The sequence below is a fragment of the Eleutherodactylus coqui genome, unplaced genomic scaffold (assembly GCF_035609145.1).
Source record: "Eleutherodactylus coqui strain aEleCoq1 unplaced genomic scaffold, aEleCoq1.hap1 HAP1_SCAFFOLD_72, whole genome shotgun sequence".
NCBI classification, from domain to species: domain Eukaryota; kingdom Metazoa; phylum Chordata; class Amphibia; order Anura; family Eleutherodactylidae; genus Eleutherodactylus; species Eleutherodactylus coqui.
In genome coordinates, this window is record NW_027101776.1 from 400,850 (window position 1) to 425,510 (window position 24,661).

Here is a 24,661-nt window from a genome sequence, read left to right on the forward strand (position 1 = left end):
GTGGAGCCGGATGATGACATCATCATTCTTCTGCTCCTGGCACCTGTAGAGAGCATTGGTCCTGTTCCGGAGGGCTGGTCCCATGACTGTCATATTCTGACTGCCCTGTGTTTGTCCCCCCCTTCCCCAGGGGTCAATGTATTTCTTGGAAGCCCCTTGAGGACATGGCCATATGAGGCCTGGTGAAGTGTAGTTCTTATTTTCCCATCTCTCGACGCCTGTGATGTATTCCAGCATTAATGCCCGGATACATTGTGTCCTGCGGGGGGGCAGATTATCTCCATATCAAACACAACACTTGGTTTTGGAAGTTCTTTTCCCATCCCCGCATTCAGCATCCCATAACTTCTGCATCTTTCCCGGTCAGAGGTATGTGAGGCCTTGCTTTCTACGTGACGAGCTTTTTGCCCCATTTTGGGTCCATACTTTTGATCACTTAGTATTTTGCCTCCATTTATTAGAGGTTTGTCTTTCTCCAGTTTTTCTGTGTTTGATAGTGTATTCAGTGTATTGTACAGGCCATTACGGATATGGTGATACCAAATATGGGGATCTTCACCCCCCCCCATATGAAATAGAGGAAAATGCACAGAAAAGTTGAATATCTATATCTCTCTCTATAGGGGCCACAACAGCCATGATTATACAAGAGGCTTCTGTACCGCAATGCCTCATCAGTTACAGTAGTGATCATAGGTAATGGCAAGCAGGGACACCTGTTGTCATGGCAACCAATCGGCCCGCCACGATTACAAGGGCCAGACGACATAACATAGGGAGCATGCTCGCTCAGGGAATCCTCTACTTGCTGCCATCTCAACAGAATGTAGGAGTTTAATAGTAGGGATCGCTATCCTTAGGTACCCTGCTGTAGCAGTGGGAAGCCCGCTATCGGATGGTGTGAGCTCAGCTTCTGATCCCACGCCATCCACATGATGTACGTTTGTGTCCTGTTGTGGCAAGTACCACACAGCCAGGACAGACGTACATCCGGTGGCATTAAGGGTTTAACCCCTTAAGAGATAACTTATGTCCTGGGTGGCTGGTACTTGCTGTAAACTCGTGGGAGCAGAATCTGAGATTGTACTATCCCACAGTGGGAGCTGGCTGGGACTGACAGCAATCTATGCTGATCGTGGCATGTAAAGGGTTCACAGAGGGAGCTGGCTGGGACTGACTGCAATCTATGCTGACCACGGCATGTAAAGTGGTCAAAGAGGGAGCTGGCTGGGGCTGACAGCAATCTATGCTGACCGTGACATGTAAAGGCTTCACAATGGGAGCTAGCTGGGACTGACAGCAATCTATGCTGACCGTGGCATGTAAAGGGTTCACAGTGGGAGCTGGCTGGGGCTCACAGCAATCTATGCTGACCGTGGCATGTAAAGGGTTTATAGAGGGAGCTGGTTGGGACTGACAGCAATCTATGCTGACCGTGGCATGTAAAGGGTTCACAGAGGAAGCTGGCTGGGACTGACAGCAATCTATGCTTACCGCGGCATGTAAAGGGTTCACAGAGGAAGCTGGCTGGGGCTGACAGCAATCTATGCTGACTGGGCATGTAAAAGGTTTACAGAGGGAGCTGGCTGGGACTGACAGCCATCTACGCTGATCGCGACATGTAAAGGGTTTACAGAGGGAGCTGGCTGGGGCTGACAGCAATCTATGCTGACCGCGGCATGTAAAGGGTTCGCAGAGGGAGCTGGCTGGGACTGACAGCCATCTTGGCTGACCGCGGCATGTAAAGGGTTCACAGTGGGAGCTGGCTGGGATTGAAAGCAATAAATGCTGACCACGGCATGTAAAGGGTTTACAGAGGGAGCTGGCTGGGGCTGACAGCAATCTATGCTGACCGTGGCATGTAAAAGGTTTACAGAGGGAGCTGGCTTGGGCTGACAGCAATCTATGCTGACCGTGACATGTAAAGGGTTCACAGAGGGAGCTGGCTGGGGCTGACAGCAATCTATGCTGACCGTGGCATGTAAAAGGTTTACAGAGGGAGCTGGCTGGGGCTAACAGCAATCTATGCTGACCGCGGCATATAAAGGGAGCACAGTGGGAGCTGGCTTGGGCTGACAGCAATCTATGCTGACCGTGGAATGTAAAGGGTTCACAGTGGGAGCTGGTTGGGACTGACAGCAATCTATGCTGACCGTGGAATGTAAAGGGTACAATGGTGTCGCATCTGTAAGAAGTCCCCGCGCTGCACGCAGATGGCGCAGAGCGGTGCAGTTGGGGCCGCGCCATGTCCGCTAGGTGCTGTTATTCACCCGCCCCTCCAGCCTCCTGTGCGGCAGCAGCCATGCATGAAGACTCGGCCTGCGCTGTGCAGATGGTTCTGTTGTGCGCATAAACCTCTCTTTATTTATGACCCCACTAGTCCCAGCGAAGACTAGAGAGCCCCCCCCATTACCCACAATGCCCCAGCGGAGACTATGGCCCCGCCCATTACCCACAATGCCCTGGTTAAAGCAGCTGTAAACACTAATGCCCACTAGAGATATGATGGCCTCACCTGCTGGATGTGCAGCTCTGCCTGCAGGAACTGAAGGCCACCGCACCCACCCCAAAAGACATGAAGTTCAGAACTGCTGCGTCCTCCCCAGCGCTGCCGCCCACTAGCCCCGCCCCGCGCTCACTGATTGGATGGTGCGTCTGGAGTGTAGTGGCTGCTGGGAGATCCTACCACCAGCCAATACATTCTAGCCAGCAGATCAGTGAAGTCGCTAGAGTGGAGCTACTGAAGAGAGGAGCCGCTCCAATCTAGTCTTGTGGAGCTAGTGAGCTCCATATTACCTTCAGAGGGGAAGGATGGGTGGGGGGCTGCTGGATCCTGACAGTCATCAAAGGGATGACAACCAGCTAGAACTAGGAGTAATAGATGCAATATAGACCATCCACCATAACACTGATACATATGGTTGGTGAGGAGACAAACTGCTATAGGCGTGCCGCGCGCGTGCGCCGGGCACATCCGCCGGGCCGAAGAAAGAAGATCTGCCCGGTCCGCTACGGGTAAGTTATTCTTATTTTAGGTCTCCCGCGGATCCGGACGGCTTCTATAGGCTTCAATAGAAGCCTGCGGGAGCCGTCCCCGCGGGAGACCCGCACCTAAATGGAGCATGTCCACATTTTTATTAATTCACTTTTATTGACCATCCGCAGGTATTTATCTATCCGCGGGTGGTCATTGCATCCCTATGGGGTGCGGATCCGCGTGCGGGTGATCCGCTGCGGATTTTAATTCTTCTTTTCCCCGTGGACATGAGGCCTAAAGGCTCTGCATATCCAAGTGATTCTGATATTGTTTTTTTGCCACATGTTGTACTTGATTTAGGTGGTGAAGATCGGGCGGCGCCTGTCATCTCGTAGCAATTTCCAAACTTCCGCGCACTGGCACGGAGTGTAAACTGCTGGTGAAGGGGACAGGATTCCATTTGTTCTGGGGCAGTTGCACCTACGAAAGTCACAGAAAATAGAAATGATTGATTTCAATGGGTTTGTTCACAGGCGCGTATTTTCCATGTGCATTTCGATCGCACAAAAAAATACGCAGCATACTATATTTTCTCGCACATTCTCATAGGGAAAGAACGCATATTATACTAATTGTCTATTTCACTAGCTGAGATAATCGTTGCGTGTTATTTCTTTGTCTGTGCAAATATGCGTAAGCTCATCGGAATCCAGCCTAAATGTAAACATATATCTTTATAAGGCCATTTTCACACTGTTACTACGGTTCCATGCGTTTTTGGCGCTGCACTCCCATGTGTATCCAACATGTCGGGGCTTCCTCTATATCAGTGATGGCGAACCTTTTAGAGACTGGGTACCCAAACTGCAACACAAAACCCACTTATTTATCGCAAAGCGCCAACGTGTCAGGGGCGGGGCTGATCCGGACGTATGATTTTACCCCCGTCGTTCTAAAAAGGACAGGGCCTCTTTAACCCTCTGCAATCCAATTTTGGATTCGGGTTGCCTAGGGGCTTTTCTTTTTCTGCCTTATACTATGGCGCCTTCTGCTGGCTAAAGTTAGGGCTCCTTCCCACGGAGGGATTTACGCTGCGTAAATCTGCTGCGTTGCCCGCAGCTATTAGGTTCTATTGAACCTAATGGCTCAATGCTCACGGTGCGGAATTCCATCGTGGAATTCCGCACGGTGAAATCACCTGACCTCACCCGCGGTATGCTTTATTTGCCGCGGGTGTACGCGCGGCCGGCCTCCATTCTAGTCAATGGAAGCAGTGCGTCACGCTATCTTCCGCTGTAGCACAGCGGAAGATAGAGTAAAAACCGCTTCCCCGCCCACCGCCAGCCACGTCATATGACCCAGTAGATTTTGGTAGGCCGCTGTCTCCCCCTTGTGTGCTGCATTAAAAATGCACTCTGCTAAAAATAAAAAGGGTCCAGTTCTGTGGCTTCTCGGAGGAGATAGGGGTTCCCCCACCCCCCGTCTCCGAGCTGCAGCGGAGACTGACTAACATGGCTGCCAAGTCCGGTATTTATACTTCTAAATTGATGACCTCACAATGCAGTGACATCAGCCTGCCAGACACCTGGCTCATTTGCATACAGTGTGTATGTATGTATGTATGTATGTATGTATGTATGAATGAATGAGTATGAATGAATGAGTATGAATGAATGAATCTATCTATTTATTTATTAATTATGTAGATATAGATTATATCTGAATTATAGATTTTGTGCATATAGATTAAAGATAGATTTTAGATGATATATATATATATATTTATATATCTACATACATACACAAACACATAAAGCTGTATTATGTATATATGTAGATTCTATAATGTATGTTGATTATATAATAGATCTGTTGATTGATAGATAATAGATCTATGGATTATCTAATTAATATAGATGATAAAATTACACAGATATAAATAATCTAAAATCTATCATCTGGATATAATGTATGTCTATAATCTACTCACTCTATCTATCTATCTATCGCTATACAAATAGCAAGATTTATTTCTCTATATAATCTATAGTTATGGATGGATGGATGAATTTATTTATGTATGGTGGGGAAAAAAAAAGGCCTGCTGTACATTTTAACTTCTTCAGATGACCATGCTGATCTATTCTTATTCTTACTAGGGTCTACTAATGCCAGCCCAGGGGAAGCCAATAAAGCCCTATGGGCTCGAAGCCAATTTTCCTTTTTTTGGGAAAAAGTTTCCGTCCGTCCCCACTCAAAATGCGTCCACCAAAAGAGATCTCTCAAAACGACCGACGGACGCACCTTCAGAGGCAAACTAGTGCTTGCTTCTAGTGTCATCGTCTGCTTAACCATCCTGCGTAGGGAGGTGACGAGTCCTGCAGGCTCTGCAAGCCTAGGATGCGTGAGCACGGTGCAAGAGGAAGGACTGAGGAGGATGTGAGGGGGAGGGGGGAGGGCGCGGTTGAGAAAGCGTTGGGTGGGGCTATGCAAAGGTCTTCCAGCTCCCTCAGAGCATGCCGGGTTTTTTTCTCCCACGCGTGAAAAACGCAATTCTATTAAAATTCCATCCGCGGGTGCAAAAATCAGTTTAATGGACCACGGATGGCCAATGATTCCCTAGGGGAAAATCCGCTGCGGAAACCGCAATTAGATTTTGCTAGTGGACATGAGGCCTTAAGGCTCCTTCCCACAGACGGATCTATTCAACCTAATAGCTCAATGCTTACGGTGCGGAATTTCACAGCGGAATTCCGCTCCGTAAAATCACCCGTCCTCACCCACGGCATGCTCTATTTGCCGCGGGTGTATGCGTGGACGGCTTCCATTACAGTCTGTGGAAGCCGTCCATTCACGCTATCTTTCGCTGTAGCACAGCGGAAGATAGCGTGAAACCGCCTCTACGCCTACCGCGTCACATGCCGCTGCGGTGCGTCACGCGCTCGATTGCCCATGCGCGCTGAGGCGTCATGCAGGACTCCGAAACTGGAGGTAAGTATTGGGGTCTCTTGGGGCCGCCGTGACGGGCTCCGCCCCGGAATTCCATGGCGGAGCCCGTCACAGCCATGTGCAGCCGGCTTTACAGCGTGGGTAATCAGGAGTTAAAAACATAAATAAGGTAAAACAAAAAAACAAATTCAAATCACGTTTTATTATTTACTAAAAATGTGGATTTTACACCAAGTGTCATTCCCTGATAAACCAAAGGCCGCTGTGTTTGGGTATCTTTTCTGTTTACTCAATCGGTGTAAAATATTGCGCAGTTTTTTTCATGCTCCACATTTTTCTTAATTCACTTTTATTGACCATCCGCGGGTATTTATCTACCCGCGGGTGGTCAATGCATCCCTATGGGGTGCGGATCCGCGTGCGGGTGATCCGCTGCGGATTTTAATTCTTCTTTTCCCCGTGGACATGAGGCCTAAAGGCTCTGCATATCCAAGTGATTCTGATATTGTTTTTTTGCCACATGTTGTACTTCATTTAGGTGGTGAAAATAGTCTGATAAAATTAGTGTATATTTATTAAAAGCGTCAAAATTGAGAAAAAATTGATAAAAATGTAATTTATTTTCAGCCACAATATCTCAAACATGTGCAAACATACTGTACAAATCTTTGATAAGATATATATTTCCATCTGTTTACTTTATTCTGGACGCACATTAGAAAAACTTCAGTTTTTTTTTAACAATTTAGGAGACGTACAAATTTTACATTGATTTTTAACATTTTGAGGAACACTTTTTTTTCCTGCACCAAGCCAAGATTGCAAAGTCTCATGGGTGTCCAAATGATAGATCCCCCCACAAATGACCCCATTTTATAAACTACACCCCTTAATGTATTCACTGAGGGGGTCAGGAGGATTTTTACCCCACAGGTTTTGTCAAGAATTAATGCAATTTGGAGGGGAAGAAATTAAATTTCATATTTTTGCAAATATGTCATTTTAATTTTAATGATGGGCTTTTTTTCTATATTGCACATGAAGATGAGGATTGGCACCCCAAAATGGAGACCCCCCGTATGTCCCGTGTTCAGAGATATACCCATTGTGGCCCTAATCTTGTGTCCGTATGCACAATGGGGCCCAAACCGAAAGGAGCAGCCGGTGGCTTTGTGAACAGTTATTTTGCATGAAAGTGTTTTAGGTCCCATTGCTCACTTGTGGAGCCCTTGAGCACTTTGGAGAACCCCCACAAATGACCCTGTTTAAAAAACTAGACCCCTTAACGAATTCCTCTAGGGCTGTGCTGCGTATTTTGACCCACAGTATTTGAATGAATCTGAGCAAAGCAGAAGGAAAAAAGTTAAAGTTGTACTACCTCTAGCTTGGATACAAAATGTGAAACAGACCCTGTTGTATCGCCTCTAGCTTGGATACAAGACGTGATATGGGTGGGCAAGCTGCCACTTGGGATGCATTATGCATTGACACTTGGGGGTCAGGATAACAGCATGCTGACAATAGAGGGCAATGTATAGCTTTATGTCTTTGGTGATGTTAAATTCATTCTCTGTGGCTGATTTTACACAAGTGAGCACTATATCAGCCCGAGAAACTCAAACCAATATCTCGCATGGCAAATATGCGAGTGTGTCTGCCAGTGCAGTGCGCCTTGTAAGAACAATGCATTGCGATGTGTGTATGTGTGTAAAATATATATACATACATACACACATACATATACAAACACACACACACCGCTGTAGGAGCAACTGTAAGAAACAAAATAAATGGTGGGAATATGGCGGCCGCCTGATCTTTCACGCACATAGTATTCATAGGGGAGGTCCTATATTTTCTCGGTCAAGTATTAACGGGAGAGAATACTGCTGGTGAAAACGAAACCACAGAAAGCTTAGGCTTAGTTTTGTCCCAATATACGGCCGTGACAATCACCAGCGATGCTTTTTTTTTTTAGAGGATTAAATCGCATCGCTGCCGCGCACATTAAAAACCACATGTTTTTGTTTAACGCGCAAGTCGGTAGGACTTTCCAATGTTAACATTGCAGCGCATATTTGTCGCCTTGTGATGCGATAAAACGCAGCCTCCATAGGATTACATGGGAGATTTTAAAAAACGCACTGCGCAGAAGGACACAGCAGGCTGCGATTTTCTCTCTCAACATCACATCAGTGAAAACCTTGCTGAAGGGAAGGGAACCGTCGGGAATCATTGGCTGCGAAATCTGCTTTTTTTTTTTTTCAATAACCAACGCATCGGTTAAAAATGGCGCGATTTTACCCGCCGGTTTGAAACCACCCTAGAGAAAAATGGGCAAAAAGATGGAGAACTGGGAGGTGACCCGCTAATCTCTATGGTGCTGTAAGTTTGGGTAAATCCAATAGGTGGTGCAACACGTTTCTGTATTTTCCGTCAGCTCTGTACAGGTAAGCGGAAACATTTGTCCATTTTCATCAACAAATATTTAATTGATTTTCTAAATTATTGATTTGACAAAGTATATAATAAAACAAAAGAACTGTTGTGATGAGTCTATGGATGAACCTCGCCTTGTTTCTCAGTGGTAACGGGTCTAAATCATATTCCACATTATTTGAAAGATGCAAAATTGGCCAATCGTTACATTTCGTATTATTCGGTTTGCATAATTTAATTCTTAACCCCTTAGTGACTAGCCCATAGTGTTTTTACGTCCTGCCCAAGTGGGCCTTAATCCCTGAGGACGTAAAAACATGTGTCTGGGTGGATGACAGTGATCATGTAAAGTTAAAAAAAAAAGTGTGAAAAAGTAAAAAAAAAAAAAAAGTTAAAGTTTTAAAAAAGTTTAAAAAGCGTACGTTTCATCTCCCCTCACGGATCATATCCGTGAGGGTGGATGAAAGTACGCACGTAAGGCCCCCAGATTTATCCGCGGACCTTACCCCAGCTTCTGCGCACACGCCTATCGCCAAAATGGCGGACGCATGCGCAAAAGCTGTGGATTGCCAGGATAATTTAAAATCTCCCTGCTCCTGGCTACAAAACTGAGCCAAGAACCTGGAGATTTCACGGGGGGCCCCGGTGAGTGGTTCCTGATCCCGTGTTCGCCGTTATACAATGGATAATGGCGATCACGTAAAAGTTTTTTTTTAAAAATTGAAGTTTCATCTCCCCCTCACCGATGCGATCGGTGAGAGATGAAACTTTTTACCGGAGGCCTCCGTATTTGCACCCCAACGCGATCCTCATCCGTGAACTTACCCGGATTCTGCACATGCGACCGCTGGCAAAACACCGGACACATGCGCAGGAGTCGGGGAGTCCAGGAAACGTAAAATCTCCTTGCTCCCTGGAGAGCCTGGAGCAGTGACCTTGTTGAGCGGTCCCCGGTCACGTGATAAAAAGGTAGAGATCTACCTTAGGCCGGTCTCACATGACCGGATAGGAATTACGGATTCCGCATGCGTCTGATCCACGGTAATAAGCAGATCAATCGCATTGGATTACACAATTCCGCTCACATTAGTGGGTTGGAATTATGTAATCCACTCGCAGAAAAGAGAACGCAGCAAGTTCTATTTTACCGCGGATATCCGCAGCATAGAGCCTATTGTGCTCCGTGGTCGCGGATATACCCGCAGCCCATACGCAACGACGTTGTAAAGAGAATTCTGAAGGCACCCATTGAAACAAATATGTTTGTGTGAAGCGGCCCTTACTGTACTTTTGTTAGCATGAATCAAGCACATTTGCAAGCGCAAAAAAACACGCAACCATGCCGCCATTTATTGAAATGGGCAATTAGTGTAATTAGAATAATACATGTTCTTCCCCTGCAGAAATGCACGAGAAAATAAAGGGGACTGCTTTTTTTTTGGACAAAATGCGCATGCAAAATACACTTATGTGAAGGAACTCGCTGCAATCAGCGGGTTCTACTGACGTGTATTTAGCATGTATATTTTTCATGAGTAATATGCTGCGCAAATACATCTGTGTGAATCTGGCCAAAGAGCCCACGGTGGTATGCGTAAAACGCTGCGTCTCTGCGGTGAGAACACAATTGTGGACGTGAGCCCTAAGGCTGGAGCTCTATGGAGTCTTTCGCCATGCCATGGGTCATGTGACCAAAGATCGCTGTGCAGCCCTGTGAACTTGCATTCTCAAATATATCAATGGGGTCGCGCAAGTTCCCACAACCTATAGATTGCTAAAACCTCACCGAGGTTGGATTTTTGCAATATATTGGTCGCAGCTACTTGTGAGTTGTATCGCAACTCCATTGTCTTCAGTAAGGCCAGCTGCACACAACCACTTCACATTCCGAATACGGGATACCACAGCGGAATCTGGCCGTTACCCCAGCCGGCGACCCTGCGTTCCTGCAGAATCTGTAATGCGGATGACCGCGAGTGTGAAGGAAGTAGCAGTAGTATGTATCTTTCAATGCATGTGATTTGCTGCAGATCCTCCGTGTGGACGACAACTGCGGATTGAACAATAGGAAACTGGTGGTGTGAAGCCGGCCCGAGAGTGTGAGGTCGCAGGGCTATACAGCAATCTTGGTCGCGTAGCACTAGTCTCATTGCATGACTACGACTCCGCCGTTCATGGGAGCTCAGTGCTTGACCATCTCCGTCAGCTCGACAGAAGTGAATGGAGAAGTAGTCACACGTTTAAAGAAATCTCATCCATATAATGTTGTCTCTATTGTATATATTGTTATTATGCTGTCTCCAAAAATGACTCACATCCACAGAAAAATCGTACGTTAGCGAGCGCGAAAACGGGCCGCGATTCACGGCCTGGTATCGCACTCGCTGTGTGACATTAGCCTTACTGCCAGATCTTCTTTGGATTACAGCGGATCGCTGGGGGTTCATATTTTGGAGACGTACAAATTTTACATTGATTTTTAACATTTTGAGGAACACTTTCTTTTCCTGCACCAAGCCAAGATTGCAAAGTCTCATGGGTATAAACTACACCCCTTAATGTATTCACTGAGGGGGTCAGGAGGATTTTTACCCCACAGTTTTTGTCAAGAATTAATGCAATTTGGAGGGGAAGAAATTAAATTTCATATTTTTGCAAATATGTCATTTTAATTTTAATGATGGGATTTTTTTCTATATTGCACATGAAGATGAGGATTGGCACCCCAAAATGGAGACCCCCCGTATGTCCCGTGTTCAGAGATATACCCATTGTGGCCCTAATCTTGTGTCCGTATGCACAATGGGGCCCAAACCGAAAGGAGCAGCCGGTGGCTTCATGAACAGTTATTTTGCATGAAAGTGTGTTAGGTCCCATTGCTCACTTGTGGAGCCCTTGAGCGCTTTGGAGAACCCCCACAAATGACCCTGTTTAAAAAACTAGACCCCTTAACGAATTCCTCTAGGGCTGTGCTGCGTATTTTGACCCACAGTATTTGAATGAATCTGAGCAAAGCAGAAGGAAAAAAGTTAAAGTTGTACTACCTCTAGCTTGGATACAAAATGTGAAACAGACCCTGTTGTATCGCCTCTAGCTTGGATACAAGACGTGATATGGGTGGGCAAGCTGCCACTTGGGATGCATTATGCATTGACACTTGGGGGTCAGGATAACAGCATGCTGACAATAGAGGGCAATGTATAGCTTTATGTCTTTGGTGATGTTAAATTCATTCTCTGTGGCTGATTTTACACAAGTGAGCACTATATCAGCCCGAGAAACTCAAACCAATATCTCGCATGGCAAATATGCGAGTGTGTCTGGCAGTGCAGTGCGCCTTGTAAGAACAATGCATTGCGATGTGTGTATGTGTGTAAAATATATACACATACATAAACAAACACACACACACCGCTGTAGGAGCAACTGTAAGAAACAAAATAAATGGTGGGAATATGGCGGCCGCCTGATCTTTCACGCACATAGTATTCATAGGGGAGGTCCTATATTTTCTCGGTCAAGTATTAACGGGAGAGAATACTGCTGGTGAAAACGAAACCACAGAAATCTTAGGCTTAGTTTTGTCCCAATATACGGCCGTGACCATCACCAGCGATGCTTTTTTTTAGAGGATTAAATCGCATCGCTGCCGCGCACATTAAATATGTAGGCCGCTGTCTCCCCCTTGTGTGCTGCATTAAAAATGCACTCTGCTAAAAATAAAAAGGGTCCAGTTCTGTGGCTTCTCGGAGGAGATAGGGGATCCCCCACCTCCAGTCCACGAGCTGCAGCGGAGACTGACTAACATGGCTGCCAAGTCCGGTATTTATACTTCTAAATTGATGACATCACAATGCAGTGACATCAGCCTGCCAGACACCTGGCTCATTTGCATACAGTGTGTATGTATGTATGTATGTATGAATGAATGAGTATGACTGAATGAATCTATCTATTTATTAATTATGTAGATTATAGATATAGATTATATCTGAATTATAGATCTTGTGCATATAGATTAAAGATAGATTTTAGATGATATATATATATATTTATATATCTACATACATACACAAACACATAAAGCTGTATTATGTATATATGTAGATTCTATAATGTATGTTGATTATATAATAGATCTATTGATTGATAGATAGATAATCCATAGATCTATTATATAATTAATATAGATGATAAAATCTACACAGATATAAATAATCTAAAATCTATCATCTGGATATAATGTATGTCTATAATCTACTCACTCTATCTATCTATCTATCTATCTATCTATCGCTATACAAATAGCAAGATTTATTTCTCTATATAATCTATAGTTATGGATGGATGGATGAATTTATTTATGTATGGCGGGAAAAAAAAAAGGCCTGCTGTACATTTTAACTTCTTCAGATGACCATGCTGATCTATAGTTATTCTTACTAGGGTCTACTAATGCCAGCCCAGGGGAAGCCAATAAAGCCCTATGGGCTCGAAGCCAATTTTCCTTTTTTTGGGAAAAAGTTTCCGTCCGTCCCCACTCGAAATGCGTCCACCAAAAGAGATCTCTCAAAACGACCGACGGACGCACCTTCAGAGGCAAACTAGTGCTTGCTTCTAGTGTCATCGTCTGCTTAACCATCCTGCGTAGGGAGGTGACGAGTCCTGCAGGCTCTGCAAGCCTAGGATGCGTGAGCACGGTGCAAGAGGAAGGACTGAGGAGGATGTGAGGGGGAGGGGGGAGGGCGCGGTTGATAAAGCGTTGGGTGGGGCTATGCAAAGGTCTTCCAGCTCCCTCAGAGCATTGTGGGTGCGCCCGGAGTGCTGCCTGAGCGTGTTGCATCTGATACGTCCCCTATTTGGGGATCATTTATTAAAGGGAGCATAGGTGCAGCACGTTTCTGTAAAACCAATAGAGGGCGCTGCAATGTTACTGTAGAAACCAATGGACAGCATGGGAGGTAGCTATACATAGATTTTAAAGACGACGACTGCCAAGGCTAAAGCCCGTGTATATTCCATAGACTATAGCTATCTCCAGGATAGCTGCATGCGCAGTCGTGTGCCGGGTTCGCACGTGCGCTGTCGCGCCATTGTCTCGCACGGCTGCTTTCATTCCGCGCTTCCTGACAAGGCAATGTACGCATACGTCACTAGTGAAGGAAGCGGAAGGTAGCGCAATGTACACTTTTTGACCGGATGGAGGAAAATCGGGTTGCTGGAGGTCACGTGACCGAAGTGACAAGCGGCTCCAGGAGAAGATTTGGGATAAGAAGAAGAGGTAAGCAGGCTCCCTGGGGAGCAATAGGTAAGTATACAGTATATTTTTTTGTTTTTAATGACAGAACCCCTTTAAGGCTCTATTATGACACTTTTCGAACCGTGGTATGGTTACATGCGGGGAGTGTGAAGACGGTATGGTTACCTAAGGGGGGTGTGGTGACAATACGGTTACACTAGGAAAGTGGGCTTACATGAGGGGAGCGTGGAGGCGGTGCGGCTACAGAAGGGGAGTGTGATGGAACCCCTAACAATAATCTGTGCCGTGTCATTTCCATAAATGTCATAGAAGGTAATGAAAATGAAGTGAACAGTTTAGCATACAGTAATTCCCCTTTCACATGGGCCAAAATTCTCACTATTCTCACTTACCCAAAGGAAGCAGCTGGTGACAAAACATGAAACGTGGGCAAGGAGGCTCTGGTATCCTGTTGTACCACTTCTAGCTTGGATACAAGAGGTTATACAGATGGGAATGGAGGCTCTAGTACCCTGTTGTACGCCTTGTAGCTTGGATAAAAGATAAGATAAGGACAGGCAAGGGGACTCTAGTACTGCGTTGTACCACTTCTAGCTTCTAGTATAGAAGATGGGGAACAGGCGGCTATGGAGGCTCTATTCTAGAGAATCAATACAGTAAGCAGTGGAGTAGGTCAGTAAATCAATGGCTGAAATAACAGTTGAATTGTGTTACCACGTTACTACTGACAGTCCTCACCTCTTTAGTAACAGGTGGCATGGCTGAAGCCTCATCACAGTATTTCAGTGCCAGAGCTTTCTGTCCTCGGTCTTTGTAGCACTGGGATGAAAGATAAAAAACACCAAAAAAAGCAAAAACCAGTAAAGCAATAGAATCTTACAGTAACTTTGGGGCATTACAGCAGCACACAATGTCCCTGCAGGTTGGATTACAGATGAGTGCTGCTGTATGGTGCCTTCATACCTCTAGGGCAGGATACCTACCTGATATGTATTGTCATGGGGCGCACCAAGATCTTGTCTCAGGCTTTGCTTGCAGTCCTACCATATCGCACTAAATGCAGAAGTGCAGTCAATGCAGCTTTTTACCTAAAATAGTAAAAATTGGTCAAAGCCTCATGCAGTGTATTACCTGACCCTGGAATAACATCAATGGCAATTATAAGAATAATGCTGATAATAATACAAATTCTGTATGTCTGTTTTCAGCCTTACAAAACTATAACTATAGAAGTTTAAATTTATACGTAAAGCTAGATATTTTTAGAAATATCTATATTGATATATAACTATCTATTTTTATAGCTAGATATATATCTATGCAGTAAGATACATTAGATCGATGGTGACACACGCACCCGAAACAAGGACCACAGGTTGTAAGCAGCCATTTTTCCGTCAGTCTCCACTGGAGTCTCTCCCAGGCCCAAACTGAACCTACCTACCTGAATTGTAAGTACCTACCTTCTTGTTCTCTATGAAAGAACTGAGCGTACCTTTTAAAAAAATGGCGGCGGCAGCAGCAACCAATCAGATTTTGTATAGTTTATGTATAGCTACCTGCCATGCTGTCCATTGGTTTCTACAGTAACATTGCAGCGCCCTCTGTTGGTTTTACAGAAACGTGTTGCACCACCTATTGGATTTACCCAAACTTACAGCACCATAGAGATTAGCGGGTCACCTCCCAGTTCTCCATCTTTTTGCCCTATTTTTCTCTAGGGTGGTTTCAAACCGGCGGGTAAAATCGCGCCATTTTTAACCGATGCGTTGGTTATTGAAAAAAAAAAAAGCAGATTTCGCAGCCAATGATTCCCGACGGTTCCCTTCCCTTCAGCAAGGTTTTCACTGATGTGATGTTGAGAGAGAAAATCGCAGCCTGCTGTGTCCTTCTGCGCAGTGCGTTTTTTAAAATCTCCCATGTAATCCTATGGAGGCTGCGTTTTATCGCATCACAAGGCGACAAATATGCACTGCAATGTTAACATTGGAAAGTCCTACCGACTTGCGCGTTAAACAAAAACATGTGGTTTTTAATGTGCGCGGCAGCGATGCGATTTAATCCTCTAAAAAAAAAAAGCATCGCTGGTGATTGTCACGGCCGTATATTGGGACAAAACTAAGCCTAAGCTTTCTGTGGTTTCGTTTTCACCAGCAGTATTCTCTCCCGTTAATACTTGACCGAGAAAATATAGGACCTCCCCTATGAATACTATGTGCGTGAAAGATCAGGCGGCCGCCATATTCCCACCATTTATTTTGTTTCTTACAGTTGCTCCTACAGCGGTGTGTGTGTGTTTGTATATATATGTGTGTATGTATGTGTATATATTTTACACACATACACACATCGCAATGCATTGTTCTTACAAAGCGCACTGCACTGGCAGACACACTCGCATATTTGCCATGCGAGATATTGGTTTGAGTTTCTCGGGCTGATATAGTGCTCACTTGTGTAAAATCAGCCACAGAGAATGAATTTAACATCACCAAAGACATAAAGCTATACATTGCCCTCTATTGTCAGCATGCTGTTATCCTGACCCCCAAGTGTCAATGCATAATGCATCCCAAGTGGCAGCTTGCCCACCAATATCACGTCTTGTATCCAAGCTAGAGGCGATACAACAGGATCTGTTTCACATTTTGTATCCAAGCTAGAGGTAGTACAACTTTAACTTTTTTCCTTCTGCTTTGCTCAGATTCATTCAAATACTGGGTCAAAATACGCAGCACAGCCCTAGAGGAATTCGTTAAGGGGTCTAGTTTTTTAAACAGGGTCATTTGTGCAAGCAAGGAGAGAGGTCGCACGCTGTTTTGCTCCTCCACAGAATCTCCCTTTTCAGCCCTTTTCTGGGTCAAATCAGTGACCCAAACAGAGGCAGACAAGAGCACAGCACCTGGGGACCCACCAGAACCCACAACCGGCCCGGACAAGGCTCACCTGGTGATCTCCAGCCGCCAAAAAGAAGCCGAAGAGCCGCGGCCCTGCACAGCGGCCCGCGCCCTAACCCGACAAGTACCGCGCTCAGAAACACCCGGCGAGGACCGCTCACGGAGCCCCAAGCAGAGGACTATGGCACAAGGTAACCCCTGCCGACTTGGAGGGGAGGCTCTGTCACCCTCAGTGCCCGCGCTCTCACCGCAGCGCCTTGCAAATACACAGCCGCGGCTCCCTCCCTCTGAATATACCGCCGTGGCCACCAACCTGCAACTCGGCGGCACATACAATCATCAGGGTGATCCCCCGCTGGACTAATCCCCACGCTGGTGGTTTTCCCCCTTCTGCTCCCCAGAGCCGACAATCAGCACGGGCGGGCACACCGGAAGATCTGCACCTAGTCTCTAGCTCCCTGTGAGGCAGCGGCCATCTCGCCCCCCCTCCCCCCTGAGTCGAGCAGGCTGCTTGGCATACTAGCCAGACCAGAGCAGAAAAGTAAAAAAGAGAGGATACTGTGATCCTCCCAGCACATCAACACCAGGCAAAGTTTAAAGCAGTACTCACTATTTCTGACGTGCAGCGGGGGAACGGAGGTCCTCTCCCCGGAGCTCTCAGACCGACAGCAGGCTCCATTAAAGTGTAGTGCAATTCAAATATCAATGCACCACAGCACCATCTAGTGGCCAAAACAGAGATAACCAGGACCTGAACCTCTTCTCATCCCTTTCTCAAAGCACTAAACAAAGCCAATCCTTGCCCATTAGAAAGAGCAACGAGGCCCCTAAGGCCTCCTTCCCACGAGCGTGACGGGCTCCGCCGCGTAATATTACGCAGTGAAGCCCGTCACGGCGCCCCCCAGAGACCCCATACTTACCAGCGGAAGATCGCGTGAAGACACTTCCCTGCACACCGCCGTCGCGTCATGTGACACGCCCACCGCGTCACATGACGCGGCCGGCCGTGTCACGTGACGCGCCGGCCGCGTCATATGACGCGCGGCGGTAGGCGGGGAAGCGTTTTTTCACGCTATCTTCCGCTGGTTGCAGCGGGAGATAGCGTGAACGGAAGCCGTCAGCGCGTACACCCGCAGCAAATAGAACATGCTGCGGGTGACAACGGGAGATTTCACGGTGCGTAATTCCGCGGTGGAATTACGCATCGTGTGCATTGTGCTATTAGGTTCAATAGAACCTAATAGCATGGGGCAACGCAGCGGATTTTTGCCGCGGATTTACGCGGCGTAAATCCGTTCGTGGGAAGGCGGCCTAAGGCCTCATGTCCACGGGGAAAATAAGAATTAAAATCCGCAGCGGATTTTAACTCTTCTCTCGCGCGCGGATCCGCACCCCATAGGGATGCATTGACCACCCGCGGGTAGATAAATACCCGCGGATCGTCAATAAAAGTGATTTTTAAAAAAATGGAGCATGAAAAAAATCTGGAACATGCTCCATTTTCATGCGGGTCTCCCGCGGGGACGGCTCCCGCGGGCTTCTATTGAAGCCTATGGAAGCCGCCCGGATCCGCGGGACACAAAAATCATATTTTACTTACACGCTCCGGTTCTTCTCTTCGGCGCCGCGCCATCTTCTCTCAGTCGCGGCCGGATCATTTTGCTTCGGCCCGGCGCATGCGCGAGGCACGTCACCGACGTCATCATGCACATCCGCCGAGCCGAAGAATGAAGATCCGGCCGCGACGAGAGAAGATGACGCCGCCGCGAAGAGAAGAAACGGAGCGGATGGGAGGTGAGTTTATTCTCATTTATTCCCATTTTCAGCGCTCATGTCCGCGGGGCAGGAGGGACCCGCTGCAGATTCTACATGGAGAATCTGCAGCGGATCTGATTTTCCCCGTGGACATGAGGCCTAAGTGTGTTGAGAAGAGGGACCCACAGTTAACTACAAGGAGAATACCTCCCCACCTTACTGCCAAGTGATCTGTGGAGGAATATCTGCATAGCCAGACTGCTATATAGAAACTGTCAGCAACCCACAAAGACAGACCCTGTGCCAAAGGGTACTGACAGAAAAACACTATATAGCCTCCTCAGCATTACAAAATAGCCTGGAAGCAAGTCCCAGCCCCCGCAACACCCAAGGAAGCAATACATCGCGCGCCTCGCAGACGCAAATATCAAATTCCCGGTGCGACCCAGCGGACTCCTCAATCCCAAACACTTTCTTCTCAGCAAATACTGATAGTTCTAAAAAAAGAAAGGACTCTTATCAGGCAAAGCCACACTTAACAAATCTTCAAAACTCTACAGGAGCGCTACCTAAGGCACTCAAGATGGAATAGCAGGACTCTATGTTCTAACTCCACCCGCCACATGAGGCTCCTCAGCAACACATAACAGGACCACTCAACATCAATGAGCTTCTAAAGGAACTTTTAACAAACAACTACGCCTTCCAACGCCTCCATAAAGAATACGCCACCCAGTAGACCACTATACAACAAATAGCGACCAATCCACAGCGCATATCCAAGAATTAACTATTCAGGATGGTTAAGCGACGTATTAAAGCAACGGCCCCCAGGAGACTCTCAGAGTACTTCCCGCCTGGCACACAGAGCAACAAAAACAAACCCGCCACATCTCATTCAAACATCCCCGTAACCGAAGAAATACCCAACACCCACAGCCCTGCGGCTCTGTCTCCATACTCCTCCACAGGATCTCTCCCGCCTACCCCAGCCAATCCCAACACCTCCCCTGGAAGCGAAGGGAAAAGGAATGTTCAGGACCCCCTACCAGCCTCCCCCTCCCCAAAAGGACCGGCGGCAAAAAAGAGCCAAAATAACAATCCACAAGAAACTCCCCCGCAGACAGATCCTATCAACAATCTCCAAGCTTATCCCGACTCTGAAAGCCCCTTAACTATAAACGCTCTGAAGACTATGCTAATCTCGCTGCAAAAGGACATTTCTAAAGATATACAGAGCCTCTCTGGTCAATTACAATCTAACATCGACCACCTAGCTACCAGAACTGACCACCTTGAACGGAAAATGGGAGAATTTACCAAAGCCCACAACGAGTTGGTAGATGCGCATGGCAGTATGGAAGAAGTCGCATATTTGAGAGAGAAGGTCATAGACTTGGAAGACCGATCCAGAAGAAACAATCTCAAATTTAGGGGAGTTCCAGAGACTGTGACCCCCCCTGACATTCCACAATATATACTCAAATTACTCCAAACGCTCCTCCCGGACCTTCCCGAGATCGAATATGCAGTTGACAGAGCCCACAGAATTCCAAAAGCACGCTCTGTCCCTGAGTCAGCCCCCAGAGAAATCTTAGCAAGAATACACTTCCATAAAATAAAAGAGGAAGTCTTGGCAGTTGGAAGGCGTAGAGGCACACTACCGACTCCATATGAAGACATACAAATATTTCCAGATCTTTCAGCCGCCACTCTGCAGTCTCGGAGAAAGTTTACAGAAGTTACAGCAGCACTACGAGAGGCGCACATCAAGTATAGATGGGGATTCCCAACCAAACTACTGATCTCAAAAAATGGAACCATCCAGGTTGCCACCTCGCCAGAAGAAGGCGTCTCGTTCCTGAAACAATGGGGGATCCCTATCCTTCAGAAGCCTCTGAGGACGGCGGTAGAATCTCCTACAAGAATCGAACAAGACTGGAAAACATCAGATAAGCATGGCAGACACGCATAAATTGATGTTGTAAAGGGTCTTGAACCCATAGTTATATTTCTCCTTTACGGAGCCTAAAGTGGATGGTTTAAAATGCCACCCCTACCTAAGGTTCATTCATCCAGTGCAGATAGGCGCTGGATGAACAATATTTTGATTTTGTTAACTGTTAATGATGTTTTTTTTCCTTATGTCAAATATAGTTAGAAAAGGTTCAGTAGGAGGCCACTTCCCTACCCCCCCCCCCACCATACTTAATATGAAAAAACACAACGACTCCCCAGCGTATAAACCACCTACCAGTTATGCCCATTAGCATCACATCCCTAAATGTAAAAGGCCTGAACAGCCCCTATAAACGTAGCATGCTTTGGAGACAGGCTCTTAAGTCCCACTCAGACATCTTCCTCGCCCAAGAGACACACTTCCTGAGAGATAAACACCCCCCCTGCAACCACCCTAAATTTCCAAACATTTTCCTGGCATCAAATGAAGGGAAAAAAAAGAAAGGCGTAATGATAGCCATTAGCCGGAACGTTACATTTTCCCAAAAAAACGTATACGTGGACCCAGGCGGGCGATTTCTAATATTAGTCTGCTTAATTAACGCCACCACCTACACTCTAGTAAATGTCTACTTCCCATTTAAAAGGCAGGCCAAATTCTTCAAACATGTTCTTTCCGAAGTGGCTAAAATTCGAGAGGGGAATTTGGTGATCGGAGGAGATCTAAACTCAGTGGTGGACCCTACCTTGGACTCCACCGCGAGCGGCAGGGGCATGTCACCCATTGTCCAAAATGGAGACCCCCCGTATGTCCCGTGTTCAGAGATATACCCATTGTGGCCCTAATCTTGTGTCCGTATGCACAATGGGGCCCAAACCGAAAGGAGCAGCCGGTGGCTTTGTGAACAGTTATTTTGCATGAAAGTGTTTTAGGTCCCATTGCTCACTTGTGGAGCCCTTGAGCACTTTGGAGAACCCCCACAAATGACCCTGTTTAAAAAACTAGACCCCTTAACGAATTCCTCTAGGGCTGTGCTGCGTATTTTGACCCAGTATTTGAATGAATCTGAGCAAAGCAGAAGGAAAAAAGTTAAAGTTGTACTACCTCTAGCTTGGATACAAAATGTGAAACAGATCCTGTTGTATCGCCTCTAGCTTGGATACAAGACGTGATATTGGTGGGCAAGCTGCCACTTGGGATGCATTATGCATTGACACTTGGGGGTCAGGATAACAGCATGCTGACAATAGAGGGCAATGTATAGCTTTATGTCTTTGGTGATGTTAAATTCATTCTCTGTGGCTGATTTTACACAAGTGAGCACTATATCAGCCCGAGAAACTCAAACCTATATCTCGCATGGCAAATATGCGAGTGTGTCTGCCAGTGCAGTGCGCCTTGTAAGAACAATGCATTGCGATGTGTGTATGTGTGTAAAATATATACACATACATACACACATACATATACAAACACACACACACCGCTGTAGGAGCAACTGTAAGAAACAAAATAAATGGTGGGAATATGGCGGCCGCCTGATCTTTCACGCACATAGTATTCATAGGGGAGGTCCTATATTTTCTCGGTCAAGTATTAACGGGAGAGAATACTGCTGGTGAAAACGAAACCACAGAAAGCTTAGGCTTAGTTTTGTCCCAATATACGGCCGTGACAATCACCAGCGATGCTTTTTTTTTTTAGAGGATTAAATCGCATCGCTGCCGCGCACATTAAAAACCACATGTTTTTGTTTAACGCGCAAGTCGGTAGGACTTTCCAATGTTAACATTGCAGCGCATATTTGTCGCCTTGTGATGCGATAAAACGCAGCCTCCATAGGATTACATGGGAGATTTTAAAAAACGCACTGCGCAGAAGGACACAGCAGGCTGCGATTTTCTCTCTCAACATCACATCAGTGAAAACCTTGCTGAAGGGAAGGGAACCGTCGGGAATCATTGGCTGCGAAATCTGCTTTTTTTTTTTTCAATAACCAACGCATCGGTTAAAAATGGCGCGATTTTACCCGCCGGTTTGAAACCACCCTAGAGAAAAATAGGGCAAAAAGATGGAGAACTGGGAGGTGACCCGCTAATCTCTATGGTGCTGTAAGTTTGGGTAAATCCAATAGGTGGTGCAACACGTTTCTGTAAAACCAACAGAGGGCGCTGCAATGTTACTGTAGAAACCAATGGACAGCATGGCAGGTAGCTATACATAAACTATACAAAATCTGATTGGTTGCTGCTGCCGCCGCCATTTTTTTAAAAGGTACGCTCAGTTCTTTCATAGAGAACAAGAAGGTAGGTACTTACAATTCAGGTAGGTAGGTTCAGTTTGGGCCTGGGAGAGACTCCAGTGGAGACTGACGGAAAAATGGCTGCTTACAACCTGTGGTCCTTGTTTCGGGTGCGTGTGTCACCATCGATCTAATGTATCTTACTGCATAGATATATATCTAGCTATAAAAATAGATAGTTATATATCAATATAGATATTTCTAAAAATATCTAGCTTTACGTATAAATTTAAACTTCTATAGTTATAGTTTTGTAAGGCTGAAAACAGACATACAGAATTTGTATTATTATCAGCATTATTCTTATAATTGCCATTGATGTTATTCCAGGGTCAGGTAATACACTGCATGAGGCTTTGACCAATTTTTACTATTTTAGGTAAAAAGCTGCATTGACTGCACTTCTGCATTTAGTGCGATATGGTAGGACTGCAAGCAAAGCCTGAGACAAGATCTTGGTGCGCCCCATGACAATACATATCAGGTAGGTATCCTGCCCTAGAGGTATGAAGGCACCATACAGCAGCACTCATCTGTAATCCAACCTGCAGGGACATTGTGTGCTGCTGTAATGCCCCAAAGTTACTGTAAGATTCTATTGCTTTACTGGTTTTTGCTTTTTTTGGTGTTTTTTATCTTTCATCCCAGTGCTACAAAGACCGAGGACAGAAAGCTCTGGCACTGAAATACTGTGATGAGGCTTCAGCCATGCCACCTGTTACTAAAGAGGTGAGGACTGTCAGTAGTAACGTGGTAACACAATTCAACTGTTATTTCAGCCATTGATTTACTGACCTACTCCACTGCTTACTGTATTGATTCTCTAGAATAGAGCCTCCATAGCCGCCTGTTCCCCATCTTCTATACTAGAAGCTAGAAGTGGTACAACGCAGTACTAGAGTCCCCTTGCCTGTCCTTATCTTATCTTTTATCCAAGCTACAAGGCGTACAACAGGGTACTAGAGCCTCCATTCCCATCTGTATAACCTCTTGTATCCAAGCTAGAAGTGGTACAACAGGATACCAGAGCCTCCTTGCCCACGTTTCATGTTTTGTCACCAGCTGCTTCCTTTGGGTAAGTGAGAATAGTGAGAATTTTGGCCCATGTGAAAGGGGAATTACTGTATGCTAAACTGTTCACTTCATTTTCATTACCTTCTATGACATTTATGGAAATGACACGGCACAGATTATTGTTAGGGGTTCCATCACACTCCCCTTCTGTAGCCGCACCGCCTCCACGCTCCCCTCATGTAAGCCCACTTTCCTAGTGTAACCGTATTGTCACCACACCCCCCTTAGGTAACCATACCGTCTTCACACTCCCCGCATGTAACCATACCACGGTTCGAAAAGTGTCATAATAGAGCCTTAAAGGGGTTCTGTCATTAAAAACAAAAAAATATACTGTATACTTACCTATTGCTCCCCAGGGAGCCTGCTTACCTCTTCTTCTTATCCCAAATCTTCTCCTGGAGCCGCTTGTCACTTCGGTCACGTGACCTCCAGCAACCCGATTTTCCTCCATCCGGTCAAAAAGTGTACATTGCGCTACCTTCCGCTTCCTTCACTAGTGACGTATGCGTACATTGCCTTGTCAGGAAGCGCGGAATGAAAGCAGCCGTGCGAGACAATGGCGCGACAGCGCACGTGCGAACCCGGCACACGACTGCGCATGCAGCTATCCTGGAGATAGCTATAGTCTATGGAATATACACGGGCTTTAGCCTTGGCAGTCGTCGTCTTTAAAATCTATGTATAGCTACCTCCCATGCTGTCCATTGGTTTCTACAGTAACATTGCAGCGCCCTCTATTGGTTTTACAGAAACGTGCTGCACCTATGCTCCCTTTAATAAATGATCCCCAAATAGGGGACGTATCAGATGCAACACGCTCAGGCAGCACTCCGGGCGCACCCACAATGCTCTGAGGGAGCTGGAAGACCTTTGCATAGCCCCACCCAACGCTTTATCAACCGCGCCCTCCCCCCTCCCCCTCACATCCTCCTCAGTCCTTCCTCTTGCACCGTGCTCACGCATCCTAGGCTTGCAGAGCCTGCAGGACTCGTCACCTCCCTACGCAGGATGGTTAAGCAGACGATGACACTAGAAGCAAGCACTA

At 46.3% G+C, this 24,661-nt stretch overlaps 1 long non-coding RNA gene across 1 annotated transcript in view; it reads right to left on the bottom strand.

Annotated features, from left to right (window-relative positions):
- LOC136591236 (uncharacterized) overlaps positions 1-17,163 on the bottom strand; it is a 68,156-nt gene extending 50,993 nt beyond the window's left edge. The window contains exon 1 of the long non-coding RNA XR_010787944.1: positions 17,133-17,163. This is a non-coding gene — a long non-coding RNA (uncharacterized lncRNA). The remainder of the gene's footprint in view (positions 1-17,132) is intronic.
- Between the last annotated feature and the right edge of the window lie 7,498 nt (positions 17,164-24,661).